This window comes from Ceratotherium simum, chromosome 4, assembly GCF_057802395.1.
Source record: "Ceratotherium simum simum isolate JZ-2026a chromosome 4, ASM5780239v1, whole genome shotgun sequence".
NCBI lineage: Eukaryota > Metazoa > Chordata > Mammalia > Perissodactyla > Rhinocerotidae > Ceratotherium > Ceratotherium simum.
The window spans coordinates 5054227-5071520 of record NC_141903.1 but is presented as its reverse complement, the minus strand read 5'-3'; positions in this window follow the sequence as shown (position 1 = coordinate 5071520).

Here is a 17294-nt window from a genome sequence, read left to right as displayed (position 1 = left end):
GTTTTTTTAGTACTGACCTTTATGGAGGGTTTTCAAAGCATTCAACTTAGTTCTCACAGAAATAGAACTTTCTTTCCTATATTCTATTTGTATTGACCTTGCCATTGTAATTATGTTATTTAGTTAAACATGATGTGAACTGACGAAATATGAGTGCAAAAAAGAGAAGGTGGTTGCTCTGATGAAAGCTAAATTGAATGCTCTGGAAATACTCCATAAAATGAGTTATTACAGAGGAACAAATCCAGCTGATTCCTGCTGAACTGCAATTCAACCGGCAGAGAATAAAGACGTGGGTCAACTCGACTGGAGAGTAACCTGCTGGCCTTGGTTTTCAGCCTGCCATCAGCACCAGGGACTAGAGAAGGAGTCATTTATTGAGACAGTTAAGTGGAGGCCAGATAGAGACCATTTTACGTTTCTGAGCCCCCTCCACAGTGTCCATGTGGGATGGGGACCTGCCCATGCTCTGGCCTGCTCCTCATCCCACTTCTCATTCTCCCAAGAGGAGGGAATGAGCTAACTAGCAAGATCCTACAACACCAGACAGTTTTCACTAGTGGGCAGGGTCACTATGCCAGAAAGGGACTGCTCGTTGTCACAGCCATCTCTCTCTTCTCTCCCTTTAAGGGCTCTTGGCTCTTGACTCCAGGGGATATCTCAAGGGGATGACAAGGGAGAAGGACCTGGCAGAAGATGAGGCTGGGCAGCGGGCAGGCGTCAGCTTATGAAGACCTGGGAGACCAGGCTAAGGCATCTGGACTTTATCCCACGGGCAGAGGAGGGATGAGGTTGTATCTGTGCTGAAGAAAGGTCACTCAGGTGGTTGACGTGGAGAATGGAGGCAAGGGGCCATCGAGGAGGCTGCTGCAGTCACCTGGGCAAGAGTGATGAGGCTTAAACTATTGTGGGGAATGGTGTGGGGGGCACCAGATCTAACAATGGGTTAGACATGAAGAATGAAAGGGGAAGAGTCTCTGGGGAGGCCCAGGTTTTTGTCTTGACCAACTGGCCCTGCCCAGTGAGGTGGGGAAGACAGGAGTGGCAGCAGGTTTGGGGTCAGGAAGATGAAGGCTTCGGTGTTGGCCATTTAAGCTTGTGTTGCTTGAGAGGCAGCCAGACGGAGAATTCCAGAGACATTCCGACCTACTGAGGAGATGGCATCTTAGAGAGTGAGCTGTTCCAGCTGCTTGATCAGGGGAAAACCCCCCTCTGCCTTGAGGACGTCCGATGGCCCTTGCACCGTTCGGTAACTGGCAGCAGGACAGGTGGAGTGGAAAAGGCCCTGGCCTTCCGATCAGCCGACCCGGGTGGGAATTCCCAGCTCTGCTGCTGTGCATTCTGTGGGGCTTTGGAATGTGATTTAATGTCTCCGAGCCTCCATTTCTTCATCTATGAAGTGGAAATAAATGAAAATACATTCCTCATGGACTGTGCTGAGAAGCAAATGAGATGATGGACGTAGAGCACCGCGCTAGTGCCCAGCCCATAGTAGGTGTTCAATAGGTGGTGCTGACTAGTGGTCAGCAGGGTATTTTATGTGTGATCTATAAAACGCCATCTACTATTTTATTAATCCCACAGAAATCAAGGAATTATAATTCTGGAGTGGAGGGTCTAGCGACTCAAAGGGATTTGAGAAATGTTTATTCATCTCAGCTCAACAGACTTTGCTGGGCTTCCAGGGTGCCCGGGCCTGGGGTAGGTGCTGGGAATCTGGAAGGACCATCCAGAGTTTGCCGTGCTTCTCCCCCTGCCACACACGCACACCTCCGAGCAGACAATCACAGTCACCAAGGGGGGTTCCCCCCAGTTGCGTAGGAGCTCCCAAGAGCTGAGTTAAACAGACATTCCACACTGGGCACCGGGCACATAGAGAAGAGTCGCGCCAAACCTGCACCCTGGGGGCTTCCAGCACAGTGCTGGGCATCAGTGAGTCTTGAATGAGCTTTTTCTCCAGGAACCAGTGTCCACCCGCGCCTCAGCCTCCCTGCGCATGCACAGGGCTGCCAGCCCATCTGTGTCCTTGAGAACATGCTGGGCTCCTGACCCAGGCAGCAGCTGCTCCACTACCTGCTGCCCCCGACCCGGCACCTGTCCAACTCTGAGGCAGTGAGGACAGAGAGAGAATCTGAGAGCTGGGAAGGAACGTGGAACTCATCCAGGGCACGGAATGTGCAACTCACTCAACCCGGAGCCAGAAACAGTCTTGATTTTCACTGAGCTTTGGGCTCTCACCAGCTGTGTGAGCTGAGGCTGGCACTTTTCACTCTGGTCTTCAGTTTCCTTCTCTGTAAAAGAGGGATAATAAATGTCTGCCCCATAGGGTCACTATAGGATTGTGTAGGAGATAAACTATTAGGACTCTTTTTACTGGAAATGACAGACATTCACTGAACGCCAACTTAATGAAAAAAATGAGGGCATATTTATTGGTTCAAGTGTAACTGAAAAGTTTAAGAGTAGATCTAACTTCAGAAACCTGGTGCTCAAACTATATCATCAGAAATCTCTCTCTCTCTCTCTCTCTGTTCTACTGTCCTCCAGAATTGCTTTATTTTTCAGATGAACATTCCCGAGAAGCAGCCCTAGGCTTATATTCCACCAGCAGAAAGATAGTGCTTCTCTGCCAGTAGTCTTAAGATTGGCCCTCCTGGGCTTTGCTTGGCCCCCTTCAGGTTAAGTGTCCACTCCTCAATCAGTCACTGTGGCCAGGGAGATGCCAGACTCCCATTGGCCAAGCTTGGGCCATGTGTCCATGTTTGGAACCCTGGATTCCAGGTTGGCTCAACTCCACTCAGATAACAAGGCCTGATTGTGGAGAAGGACGTGTCCGAGGGACAATCAGTATGCTATTATAGATAAAAGGGGGAATGCTACTGGGCATGTCAAAACAACAGACATTGCTGGACATGTGTAGGGTTAATTTTCAACAAATGCTATCATCTCATCAGCATCATCCTCATCATTATTATCACTGTCATCATCATCAACCCCATTGTCATCACCATCATCCCCACAGGTGAGTACTGAATGGCACCTGTGTGTTCCTGTGAGCCACTGCCCCCGTGTGGCCTCTTCGACACCATTCTGCACTAGAAGAGGCCTCGGTAGCACTCAGGCAGGGCTCTGAGGGCCTGAGGCTCTCCTGCTTGCCCGCCCCTTATTCCAACCCCTGCCTTCATCCTTCCACTGTGTTCCGAGATGGATCATCTCCAGACATGGTCTTTGCCCTCACCCAGCATCAGACCCCAGCCTTTACGCTCCTCATGTCATCATTGCTGAGGCCCCCTGAACGCCACTCTGTGCATTCTACTCCAGTTCTGGACAAAAGCAGGAAGTTTGAAAGAACTCCAGCCCCATTCTCTAAGGCACATCACACACAATATCACACTTCTGCTTCTGACATTAGGACCTGTTTTCATCACTGGAATGTATCCTTGGCCCTATATCCTGAGTCCTTATCTGGCTGTCTGCATAGGATAAGCATATCAACAAACTTTTGGTTGCAGATAACAGAGAACCTCACTCAAAATGACTTTTAAAAATTAAAGAACTTTATTGGCAGATGGGAATAAAAAAAAAATCCAGAAGTAGGTCAGGCTTCAGGCAAAGCTAGATCCAGCAGCTCAATGACATCACTAAAGATCTGGGTTCTTTCCCTCTGTTAGTTCTGTCTTCCGCAGTGTTGACTTCGTCCCAAGGCTGTTTCCCTAGTGTTCCCAAAATAAATTCAGGTAGCTCCCAGGGCTATATGTTTCTACTTTATGATCAGCAAGAAAGAACGGCTCTTTGTCCCAGAATTCCTAGCATAATTCTAACTGATGTATTCTGATAGGACCAGCTTAGGTCCCAAGCCCGTCCTTGGTTGGTTTAAGAGAATCATGATGGGATCAATCTCAAGCAAACCACAAGTCTGAAAATGGGGGAGATATGGTTTCCCCAGGAAACTGTGGGATCCTATTACCGTTGAGGAAGGGGGAAGTTTCCTGGCCAGCAGTCAAAAGACGTCCATTATTGAATATTTAAAAGTCATGCTCACACTGTACCTGGAGGTGAGCCCAATGCGAGGGGTATAGGAGGTGAACCTATATTCTCAGAGACGTTCCGCCCTCTTTCCACTTAAACTCTTCTGGAATTGGGAGATGATTAGTTGAAGTTCTTCATCTTGACTCTGGGTAAAGAGTATTTTGGGGTTTTTTGTACTATTTTTGCTATTTTTCTGTAAGCTTGAAATGATTTCCAAATAAAACATTAAAAATAATCTATACTGCATGATCCCCAGCCTTTGCCCCCATAGACAAGATTCATGTAATCTTGATATTTGCCTTATTTGTGCTGCATGGATGATGAAAAAGGGGAGAATTTAACCAACTTGTTCAAAATGTTGGGAACATTGGTCTGGAAAGGAACTTTTGAGCTTTGGTTGGCTAGAAGTGCATAAAGTAACAAAAAATATCAAAGCCTTCCAAACAAAGATTAAGGCATAGGACCTCGAAAATAAATACCTCCCAACTGGAGTGGAATGTGACTTTATCAGGATCACATTTCTCATCTCAGTTATCCCACTGCTTAGTATGGCATGCAGGTTGTCAAGGTGATGGAAGGAACTGACTTGTTTTCTCCCTTTTCCAATGGAAGTGTTTGCAGCAATTATCCTGTGTTTGCCTCATCCTTTAGGTGGGGTGGGGGCAGCATGTAACTTGTCTGTTTAGTTCACTGGTCTTTAGATCCAGAGGGATGGCACTCCCAGAACTGTGCCATGATGCTGCCGCTGAGGCGCCTCATCCACACCTGAGCCTGATTTAGACAACGTGATCCTAAACCTCGAGCCTGCACCTGACGACATAATGGATAAGGTTTGGAGGAAGTTCTAGTAGGAGTAAGTGTATTTTGCATAAGGGAAAAACAAATTTTTCTGACCAGAGGGCGGACCATGGGGTTTTAAAACATGGCCCCAAAATTCTTTGACATTCCTCCCATGCAGAGGTTGAGTCTGTGTCCATTCCTCTTGAATTAGGGCCGGGCTTAGTGACGGCCGCCCAACAGCGTTGGTGAAAGGGGCACTATTTGACTTTTGAGGCTTGATTAGAAAAGGCCTTGCAGCTTCTGCCCTCTCTCTTGAGATGCTTGCTTTTCAGTCCAGACAAGAGGAAGGAGGCGCTCACGTGGAGAGGAGCTGAGGCAGCCTGTGTTCTCCACCCCGGCTCAGCTCCCACTGACCGGCGGCACCAGCTGCCCAGCCGTGTGAGTAAGCAATCTCGGGATGAAGCCTCCAGCCCAGTCCAGCAGCCCCAGCTGCTGCCGCACGAAGCAGAGACCAGCCTTCCCCACACACCCTGCCCAAGTTGCAGATTTGAGACTTAACAGATGATTGTTGTTTTTTCAAGCCACTAAGTTTTGGAGTGGTTTATTGTGTAGCAAAAGTAACTGGAACAGCATGCAAATGGATGCAAAGGCATCCCAAAGAGAGTGATTTTGGTATTAAAGTATTAAGAGACACCCCTGGGAAAATTTTTTAAAGCCATAAATGTTTGTGCAAAAATGAGCCTCTTGATAAATGTACTACAAAAGTCAAAGGAAAAATAATGTCATAATGAGCTGTCCAATTTTGCTGAAAAAATAAATACCCTCAGAAAATTCAATACTTGATTTAGTTCTTATTTGTCCTCAAAATCAGCACATAGTTTCAATTATGACCTACCTTTTGTTAAATTTAGGATATCGTTAATCTTATTTCATATTTTAACTCTTGACAAAGTCCAAATCAAATTTATTAACCTGTATTTACTACAAAGCTTTAGTCCCTACTTGAAGTGGTTCATATTGAAAGGGATTTTTTTTTTCCGGTCCCCAATTATTCTCGGGAAACCAAGATCTTCTTCTATATGTCCAGACCATAACATGTTATTATTGTGTCCTATGGTTGCCAGACTTGCTTTTTCTTTAGGGCCAGAAGAAGAAGATGCTCTTCAACCTTCCAGGATCTCCGCCCACCCCCAGCCTGCCCATCCTCCGGTAAATGCCCAGCCACTCCTCGCACCCACTGAGAAGGGGCATTCAGGACAGCTGCCTCTTTCCACAGCCCCGCCACACCAGCACCACCTCGGCCTGCCTCCACTCTGCTTCTCCACCTCTCTCCACCTCCTTGGTGCTTCGTCTTTCTTCATCCTCTCGCCTGCGCTGTCCTCGGCTCTCCTCTTCATTCCAGCTGCATACGTGGATTACATCAGCCTTTTCCAGGAAATACCCCAGACCAATTCCCTCCAGTCCCCAAAGCTGGCTCACAATTCCGACCTTTCTGCCAGGTGGCCCCAATTATAAACAAGCAGCAATGAACCATGCATACTCAAGGACCACCGAGACTGACCCACTTCGCACTGCCGTGGGGCTGGGTCTTGGGGCAGGAAGCTTGTGGATGGGACTTCCTGTTAGGAAATTCCAGATCCAACGTTTTTTTCAGCAAACTTTGGGGGCTCAAAACCCATGATATGGTGGTTAGAATTCTTTAGGTTGAAAGTTTCAGAAAACCCAACTCAAACTGGTTTAAGCAATAAAGGGAATTTGTTGCCTCATATGACTGAAAAGGGCAGAGGTAGGCCTAGCTTCAGGTAAGGCTTGGTCCAGACACTCAAATGATGCCATCAAGAATCCAGTTTCATTCCATCTCTCGTCTTTGCCTTCTCAACAGTACCCTCATTCTAAAGGCCTCATCCTAAAGCTGGCTCCTCTCTTGGTCCCAGGACATCTGTCAGTATCTCCATAGGTTGCTACGGTCCACTCACCAACAGGTCAGTCTAAGTTTCAGAAATGAGTCTTTATCAATATAGTAATTCGGCCCCATCAGAGAGGCCACAATCCTTCCCCCAGCACTGTTCCTGCCCACACACACACACACACACACACCCTGAAAAGCATAAAGGGATGAAAAGCAAAAAATAAACACTTGTCCCCTCAGATAATCCTGGACATATTAACATATGTTTTTTTCAGCCTTTTTGGGGATATCTATATGTTTGTATCTATACATGCTAGATTCAGAGAGAGATAGATTATACGTATATATGTTTATACATAAAGAAAATGTTATACATAGTTTATATTTAAAATGTTTACTGTATACATTCATCTTGAAATTTTCCCCATCTTAATTAATATTTTTTTACAATATAATTTTTAATGGTACCATCTGTGAACTACCTAATCCTGTCCCCTTTATCAGCACTTCTTGGCAGACTTCCTAACCACCAGTGTTTTTATTTGGAATCCCTAGCCAATGTTTCAGTTTGCTATTATCAAAAAAAAACCTTTATGGGGCCGGCCTGGTGGCATAGTGGTTAAGTTCACACGCTCCACTTTGGCAGCCTGGGGTTCACAGGTTCAGGTCCTGGGCATGGACCTACCCACCGCTCCTCAAGCCATGCTGTGGCGGCGTCCCATATACAGTAGAGGAAGATGGGCACAGATGTTAGTCCAGGGCCGATCTTCCTCAGCAAAAAGAGGAAGATTGGCAACGGACATTAACTCAGGGCTAATCTTCCTCACCAAATAAATAAATGAAGCTTCCCTAAAAAAATAAAAATAAAAACCTTTATAAAATTGTTAATTTTATTTCTTGTGATAATGGAATTATGGTTATATTGAAAAGGAAGAAAAAGTCCTTATTGGTTAAGAGGTACATGCTGACAAGTCAAATGATAAGATGTCTGAGATTTGCTTTAAAGTAATCCAGGAATAATTAAAAGTGAGGAGCAGGGGTTGGGGATTGCTAGACATGAGAAAAAAAAAAAAGAACTGAGTCTTATTGGCCCTGGTTGGCTGACTTGGATTATGTAATAGGCTGATCCTCATGTAATCTCTGTGGCCAGGGAGATGAGAGACACTGGTTGGTTTAAGCTAATTAAGCCTATCCCCTGGGGGTGGAGTCAATCCCAACCAAGCCTCAAGAATGAGAAATGCAAGGTACTCTTAGGAGGGAGGAAACGGCTGTTGGAAGGCTAGAAATTGACTCCAGACTACAGGTCCCACATGCTTTCTGGATGGAGGGCATGTAAGATACTTAACTGTCCCCAAGATGGTGATAACAATGTGCATCTACACACCTTTTCACATTTTATCAAGTTCCTTTTCATCCACGACCTTCTTGGAGCCTCACACTTTGTCTGAAAGGTAGATACTAGTAACCCCAATGTCCAGATGAACAAACGAGGTTCATGCCAAGAATATATAATTGGTCAGTGGCGGAGATGGGACTTCAGCTCCTAAATTCTATAATTTTTCATGACACTGCCACTGACTTCCTAGGAGATGAGTTTCTAGAAAACTAAACTCAAAGCTGCCCCCAAATGGCAGATCATGGACCACGTTCCTGGTCCTTCACTTGGCACACAAATATGCCCACCTGGACAGCCTTTTGTACGATGTTCATGGTTCTGGAAACCCCGACTTCCACCATCTGTGAGTCTAGGGGACAACATGGCCCACCCGCAGGCCCCTGACATACTACTGTTTCCCACTGGGCAGATTCCCTGGTATCCAAACCAGCTCCATTGGACTGCGACTCCTCTGTTCTTGCCTTTCTTCATCCAACGTTTTTCAAATATCTGCTAAAACCCAATGTCTTCGCCTTAGAAATCAAGCCCCCCTACCTCTGTTTCTCTGACCTCCCCTCCAACCACTCTGACATTTCCCTTTGTTCACTCACCCCAGCCAACTGGCCTCTTCCCAGCTTCTCAGATATGCTGGGCACCCTCCCACCTCAGGCCTTTGCAGACTCTGTTCCCTACCCACATGGCTTGCTCCCTCGCTTCCTTTAAGTTTCTGCTTAAACATCCCCTTATCAGTGAGGTCTCCTCTGACCCTTCAGAAAAAAATGCCAACATCCCCAGCCGCAACTCTGTGTTAATTTTTTCCATAACAGTGATCACAACAAATGTGGTACACATTTATGTGTTTGTTGTGTGGCTCCTTGCCTACAAGACGGCGCCTCAAGGCCAGGGTCTCTCTATCTCTTGTTCACTGATGAGTTCTAGGTGTCCGGAACTGGTCTTGCCACACAGTGGGTGTTCAAGACATATTTGTTGAAATGATGAATGCCATCAGCACAGCCAACTAGCCATATTCTCTTGCCTTTAGGGTTTTCCAGAGGTGGGTGACACCAGCCTCAGTGCACCCCAGTGTTAGGAGACCCAGATGACGTGCTCCAGGGGAATCTCCTCAGACCCCCCTCTCTCGAGGTGCTCCTCTCCCTCCCCCATGACAGTGGTGAGTGGGGCAACACCCAGAACGCCACTGACTCCAAAGAACCCTCTCTCCTTCTCTGACTTCAACATTTTATGCAGTCAAGGCTGGCCAAACTTGCTTCAGAATCAGTTAGTATACCCTTCATAGGTGATCTGGCACCTCACTTTGCCTGAGGGTGATTGGCACACATATTTTATTTCTGGCCTCTGTGCCCTCAGCTGACACTGTGATAGAAACAGTCCATTTAAACACCCTGTTACACAAACACCATATCACTGAATATTCACAAGGACCCTGCAACACAGATGTCTTTATCTCCATTTTGCAGATAGGGAAACTGAGGCTCAGAGAGTCCTTCCTCTCTGGTCTGAGACTGAATAAGTGCTCACAAAGTACTTGTCTCTCTTGGCCCAGAGAGCTATGGGTATTGCTGTCCTCACCCCCCCGGATGCCACTCCAAGACAGTGAGTCAGGATCTGATCATCCACTGTTTTCTCTGCGGAACTCTGCCTCCCACCCAGTCATTAGAACATGCTCTCCCTGCAACCAGGCAGTGCCCAGAGATTCTGCTGAGTCTGATTGGCTGGACCTCTTGTCCACCGCTGCGATAAGCAGCTTGGTGGGGAGATAAATGGATGTGATTATTTGCCTCAAATGAGGTTTAGGGATTATCTGTGGATTTTCCATATCCTTGTGGCAGACACAACAGAGAGGGGAGGAGCTGTGATTTCAGCACCCAGGAGAGGAGACCAAGCACCTTTGTGACTTGAACTGTACCAAAACTTGAGAGTCAAATGGGTTTGGGTTTGGATCCAAGCACTGCAACTTTGGACAAGTCACTTCACCTCTCTGAGTCTGTTACCTTTCTCTGTACAAGGAAGTGGAGACATACTAAGAATGTTCTTCCTCATCAGAAGAGGATCGTTCTCCAAAGTTCTGGTTTGAAGGATTTCACATACAACCATAAAGCTCTGCATTAATTACCTCTAAGCATCTTATCTCCTGTTGCAACTTCTCAGCAACATCTTGAAAGAGCAAACTGAATTACTACATAAAACAACAACAACAGTAATAACAGCAGTCAACTTTTACTGAGCTCTTTTTGTATGCGAGCACTTTACAGGTATATTACCATTTAATCCTCTCAATAATTCTTAACAATAGAATCTATTTTATTCTCATTTTACATATGAGGAAATTTGGTTTCATGTGGCTTGTCCAATGTCGCAAAGTTGCTGAGGGGTAAGGCCGGGCCTAGAACCCAAGATCCATTCCCCAAAGCCAATATTTAAACCCTCTGCTAAATGCTCAACTGCATGTGCCATGATTTCTGTAGAATGTTCTGATGTGGATTTGAACTGGCCCCATTAGAGCGATCTCTGTGCAATCAGGTTGAACTACTTTTACAAGCATTTACTGCGCTTGCCTCTCTGAGTCCCTGTTTCTTCATCTGTAAACTGGGGGTGATAACACTTCCCTCCAAATGGCTGTTTTGAGGATTGAGTGAGATATAATAAATGTTCAAGAAACATCAGTTTCCCTTCTTTTACTCTCCAAAATTAATATAAGTTGATGTGCTGAAATAATGACAATTGGGATTTAAGAACATCAATAAAAACAGAAAATAAGTCAGGTGTGAAATTGGGAATGTTGGAAATTGCCTACCTACCTACTTAGTGTGTCACACAATGCTACAACTTTTGAGATGCTGTGCATTGCACCCACACTAGAACTAGAAGACATGGAAAATCGAGTGGAGAAGGTATCACTCTTACTGATTCAACACTCATTGAGCCACTTTTCCTGGGACTGTGGGTTCAGAAATAAACACAACCGACATAGTCCTTGTTCTCAGGGAGATGACATTCTGGTGAGAGAAACAGAAAATAACAAAGAAATAAATAAGGTGTTTCAAACAGCAGCAAGTGTTATCAAAAATAAAACAAGATAATCAGATAGAGTCTGACTTGGGATGAGAAGGGACTGTTTTCGAGGATGTGGACAGGTGAGCCTTCTCTGAGAAGACATTTGGACAAAGGCCTGAATGTTGAGAAATAGCCGAGAAAAGAGCTGAAGCCCCGAGCTGGGAATGAGAGGTGCATGTTCAAGGAAGGGAAAGAAAGTCTGTGGCTGGTGTGGAATGAGCAATAGGGTCGGTGGTGGAATAATAGGATGAGAAAGATAAGTGGGGCCAGACCCTGCAAACCCTTGAAGGCCGTGATAGGGAGTGTGGGTTTACTCTGAGTTCAACAGGAAAGATGCCATTAAAGGTTTTTAGCAGGAAGCTAACAATTTGATCTGTTTCATACTTTTAATAAGCCACATTGGACCCAACCAACTATGGAAACTTGATTTATGACAAAGAGAGCATGCAGAACAGTGTGTGTGTGGGGGGGGGGGAGGTTGTCTTTCTTTCAATAAATGGTGCTGTGTCAGTAGGGTAGCCAGCCATATGATCAAAAAAAATATTAATCTTAATCTACTTCACACCATACACTAAAATCAATTCTATTTGGATTATAAATCTAAATATAAAAGGTAAAACAATAAAGATTCTGAAAGATAACAAGGAGAATGTTTTCATGACTTTGGATAGACAAAAATTTCTTAAATAGATCACAAAACGTACTAACTGTAAAGGAAAAGATTGATAAATTAAACTACAATAAAATTAGCAACTTTTATTCATCAAAAGACACCATTAACAGTGGGAAAGGGCAAGCCACAGCCTGGGAGAAGAAATTTACAATACATACAACCTCAAAGGATTTCAATCCAGAATATATAAAGAATTTCTGTAAATCAATAAGAAAAAGACAGACCTCACAATCAGGTAATTGACAGAAGACGTGAACAGGCACTTCACAAAAGAAGTTTTCCAAATAGTCACTAAACATATGGAAAAGTACTTCATTAGTCATCAGGTAAATTTAAATTAAAACAACTACATACTCACTACATACACAGAATGGCTAAAAGTAAAAATAGATTGACAATACCAAGTATTGGTGAGGATATGGAGCAACTAGAACTCTCAAACACAGCTTCTAGAAGTGTAAATTGGTATCTCTGCTTTGCAGAACTGTTTGGGAGTATCTACTAAAGTTTACCCATTTATTTCACTCTGGGGAATATACCCAACAAAAACCCTTGCTATATGTATCAAAAGATCTGTACAAAATTTTGAAACAACTCCAAAATCCATCAACAAATAGAGATATAGTCAGGTGGTGGAATACTACACAGTGATAAAAAGTAGCATGTTGCTGACACAAGCAACAACATGGATGAATCTCACAAACATAACATCAAGCCAAAGAAGTCAAACACAAAAGAGTACATACTGCATGATTTCATAAATCAGTAACATTAGTGTCAGAAGTCAGAATTGTGGTCACCTTTGAGGACAAGTAAGGGGGTAATAACCAGGGTGTCAGGATGCCCCATCACTATCTGAGTGCTGGTTACACAGTTGTGCTCACTTTGTGATTATCAATTGAGCTGTTTCACATGATTTGTGTCCTTTGCGACATGGGATATATATTTTAAAAATCACTTTAGGGAGCAAGAGTAGAACTAGAGAGATGGTTAAGAAGCTGTTGTAATAGTCCAGGCAGGAGAGAATGATGGTGTGGATGTGAGGGGATATGGTGGAGAGGGAAAGAAGTAGACAAATTTTGGACGCATTTTTGTAGAAGAGCTTAAATGACTTGCTGATGGATTGGATGCTGAGAGAAAGGACGGATTCGACAGTGGTCCCTGGATTTGTGGCCCAAGCAGCTGGGCAGATGTGGAGCCACTGGTCCAGATGAAGAAAACCGGGAAAGGAAACAGCACCATTTAGATGCCTTCATATGTTACCTCATTTATCCCCCAGCAACTTTCCTTGGAAGCTATTTTTATCCCCACTTTATAGAAAAGGAAACTGAGGCTCTCAGAGATGCAATGATTTGCACAGGGTTACACAGGTCTGGAAGGAAACAGAATGGAAAGCCTTTACCTGGGAGGCAGTCAGGCGTAGAGCTGGAGCCAGCAGACTCATGTCAAACAGCCAGGGTTTGAAGCATGCCCCTGCCAGAGCCCAACAGTGGGCAAGTCTCTTGACTTCTTTCTTTACCTGTAAAGTGGGGATAAGAGTCATACCTACCTCATAGGGGTAATATATGTCAAGGGCTTTAAAGGGGCCTGATACAAGTCAGCCCCCTGTAATTACCAGGGTCCAAGTGGACTTCCCATAGGGGTGGAGAAACAGAAGGTAGGTTCTGCTTCTCGAGCCAAGACTGAGTTTCATTAGCATGGTGATTGCCCTTTAAAACACTGAAATGAAAGAGACGATGGCATATAATGCTATTGCCACATAATAGAGACCATCAGGACCAAAATCCAAGAGCCAAAAGACATAAAGTGCATATGACAGAGGAAATCCTGGCTTGGCTGGGATTTCCAGCCAAGCCACCTGGGTGCCAATATGCTTTTCTGTATGTTGGAGAGGAAGATTGTTACAATTATTCAGCAACGATTTTGGACAACTAAATTCCAGCCTCCCCAAGGTGCTCAGAGGTAGGGAGCCATAGGTTTTTAATTCCCAGAGTCAGTAGTTTAAAGAATTCTGCACTCTTGGACTAAGTGATGCTTCTCATCACTTCTCTCTTACTTGAATTACTGCAGCAGCCTCTAAAGTAGATTCCTCCAATTTCTTCCTCTTCAACAAATACTTCCTGAGCACCTACATTGCTCCAGGTTCTCTGCCAGGCACTAGGGAACAAAAAGAACAAGCCATAGGCACGATGCCTTCATGGAGCTTCAGGTCCACATCACTCCAGAGTGGTATTTCTGTTATTAGAAAGCACTTTGCAAATTGTAAAGGACCAATCCACTGTGGGAGCTGCGGGATGGTCAAGGTGATGACAGCAGTTGTTAAGGCAGAGTTCTGGCCTCTCACTGCCTCACCATGTCTGCAGAATAAAGGCATACAGCCAAGTCCAAACTGACCTCCAGTCTCATTTCCATCCGCTACGCCTTACATCAGACTGACACTCCATGCACACCAAACCGCTAACAGTCCCTTCATTTCCACACCCCAGGGCCCTTGAATATTCCATTTCCTCTGACCGAAATACTCCCCACCTTTTGTCTGCCTAGAAACTCCCACTTAATCCTTCAAGATCTGGTTTCAACCTTCTGTAACTCCTCCCCACGTATGGCGTTACTCTCTCCATCCTCTCCTTCCGCGGCACTCTCTACCTGAGTGTTTCTCAATAGGGGTTAAGATATAACAGAATGCCCTAAGAATCATCTTCAAATCCCAGGCCCATCCCTGCTCACCAGACATTCAGATTCAGTAGATCTGGGATGCATAACGGATAAGAGCTCAGGTATTGAGTTGCACAAACTCAGGTTAAGTCCCTCATGACCTTGGCGGAGTTACTTAACCTCCCCAAAGTTCTGTTAACCCTGTAAAATGGGGATAGAAAGAGGCAGGAATGATTAGTTGAGACAAAGTGTGTAAAACACTTAGTACCAGACACTTGGGGAGCGCTGAACAAATTGTAATTGTTATTGAAAAGAATTTCAGTTTATTCTGACCCTGGCAGCCTGCCCATTTCTTCCCCACCCCACCTATCTCCAGGGTGAGAATCATTGCTGAGTATTCATGAAATTTTATTATTAGCCATTGTCTCTGTGCCTGTCTCTCTTACTAATGTGAAATCCTGGAGGGCAGAAGCCATGTCTTAGTTCTAGACCCCCAGCATGTAGCACAGTTCCAGGAACAGCATCACCACTTACAAGCTACGTGTCCTTTGTCAAGCGAGTTTGCCTCTTTCAGCCTCAGATGTTTTCAATAGTGGGGAGAATATTACCTACCAGATAAGGTTGTTATGAATATCAAATGAGACCATGGATGTGAAGGTGTATGGTGTGGAGGAGCAGTTGTTATGATTTTGCCATCCAGGGTTAAAAGAGCTGTGATTCGGGCCTGTCACCTCACAGCCACATATCTGTGGTCCCCCCACTTCCTCTTCTTCCCTGTCCCATGGAATACCAGCGTGACCCTCTTTCTTTAAACTTTCTTAGTTGATTTATACCTAACGGAAGATTACACAATGACCTGCACAATAGCTCAAGCCTTTCCAGCAACAAAAGGACCATGGACGCATTGCATGTAAGGTGCTTCCTCTCAGAATGCTAACCACCAAGAGTGCTGCAGTGAGCAAGACAGACATGATCCCTGTCTCAGAAGAGTTTCCATTCTAGTTGAGGTAAAACCAAAGATAAATAAACTCATTTCAGAGAGTAATAATTACTAAAAAAAATGAAGTAGGAATGTCATGGGGGAGCAAACATCAGACAGGGGCCAGAGAATGCCTCTTCAGGAGGTGACATTTGAGCTAAAATCCAAAGGACAAGACTCGGCCATGAGAAGCTCAAGGTTGTGACGGCCCAAGTAGAGAGAACAGAAAAAAATTAAATTTTTACAAAGCAGCTTGGTACAAAATGGAAGTCACCATGGATGGAATTACTGAGTCAGGACAGAGTTAGTGGTGATGGGTTAGGCAGGAATGCCACCATGTGGGGCTTTGCAGGCTGTGATAAATATATATATATATATATATATATATATATAAATCAAATGAACAATCACACAAAGAAAAGGAAGTTACTTTGACCTCTGCTTCTCACATGTACATTCATTCAGCAGATATAGTTCAACGTCTCTTGTGTGCCAGTCATCATGCTAGGAGATGGAGATACAGAGAAAAATAAAATATGGAGCCAATTTTTATGAGCCTGGTAGCCGAGGATATAAATGCATAAATAATTATAATACAATGTGATAAGAAGTCTAGTAGAGGGATGTAAAGACTGAAGGAGCCTAGACAAGGAAGTGATTGTGCCTTAGGGATCAGGGAAATTTTCATTGAGAATTAGGACACTTTAACTTGCATAAAAAGCATAAGTACTAAGGGAGAAGAATGTCCCTGCAAAGAAAGCAGCAGGTGCTAAGGCACTGGGGTGAACCTGTTCAGAATGTGTGGCCATCTGTCCTAGTGGGAACACAGCTTGACAGGAGGCCTTGGGTCTTTCTGGTGAGGGAATTTAAATGCCACACCAAAGAGTTTGCATTTTATTATAGATGTGCTGTATACGTGGAAAGTTTAGAAAGCTCTCTCTAGGGCATAGTAGATGATGGACTGGAATGAGGTACCAGAGGCAGTTAGACCAGTGAGTGGAGTTTGCAACAGAGCAGGTACAAGACCTGTATTTGGCTATTGGTCACAGAAATGGAGAGGGAGGGAGAAATATCTCCAAGGCAGGATGCCCTTTGTCCCCTAAGAAACAGGACTCAAACTTCAGAGCAGAACTGACTGTATGGGGAACTCCCCCATGTTTCCCTCTTGGTGTCAGAGACACCTCTGCTGGCGCCCTCTCTCGTCCCCGTCGCCAGCCCCCGCCTTCTTTCTCAGGAAGCTTGGGTCTCCCTGGGAGCGGGTCTGCCCTTGTGGGAGGCCTCTCGGCTCTGTGCCCTGCGGCTCGGCTGACCTTCGGGGCGGACCTAAGAGGGGCTCGGCGCCCGCCGCGTGCACATGTGCTAGCCCAGGCGGGAGGCAGCTCCTCCGCGGAGGAGTCCAGGAAGAGCGGGAGGGAGAGGCGCGCCAGAATCTCGGTCCCGGGCGCCCTGGTCGGCCGCGGAGGAGCTGCAGCCTCCAACAGGTTCGTAGAACGCGCGCTCGCTCTCTGTTGCTGAGCCGCCACCTCCCCCGCTGGAGCAGGTTCGCCGGAGAGACCCCAGCCGTAGGCCCCGCGCTGCGGAGCTCCCTGAGGGCGGCTTCCTCCCTCCTTCCTTCTCCCGGTAGCTCTCAGGCGCCGCCGGCTCTTCCGGGGCGCGGCGGCGGGCGACGGGGCTCCTTCTCGCTTCAGCACCACCTCGGGGACAGCTCCCGCGCCGGCGGGGTCCTCTCCCCGGTCAGCACTGCACAGGCGGACAGCGGCCGCCGGCCGGCTCCTCTCCTCTTTGGTCCGGGTTCCGTACCACGGCCGCCGAGGACCGT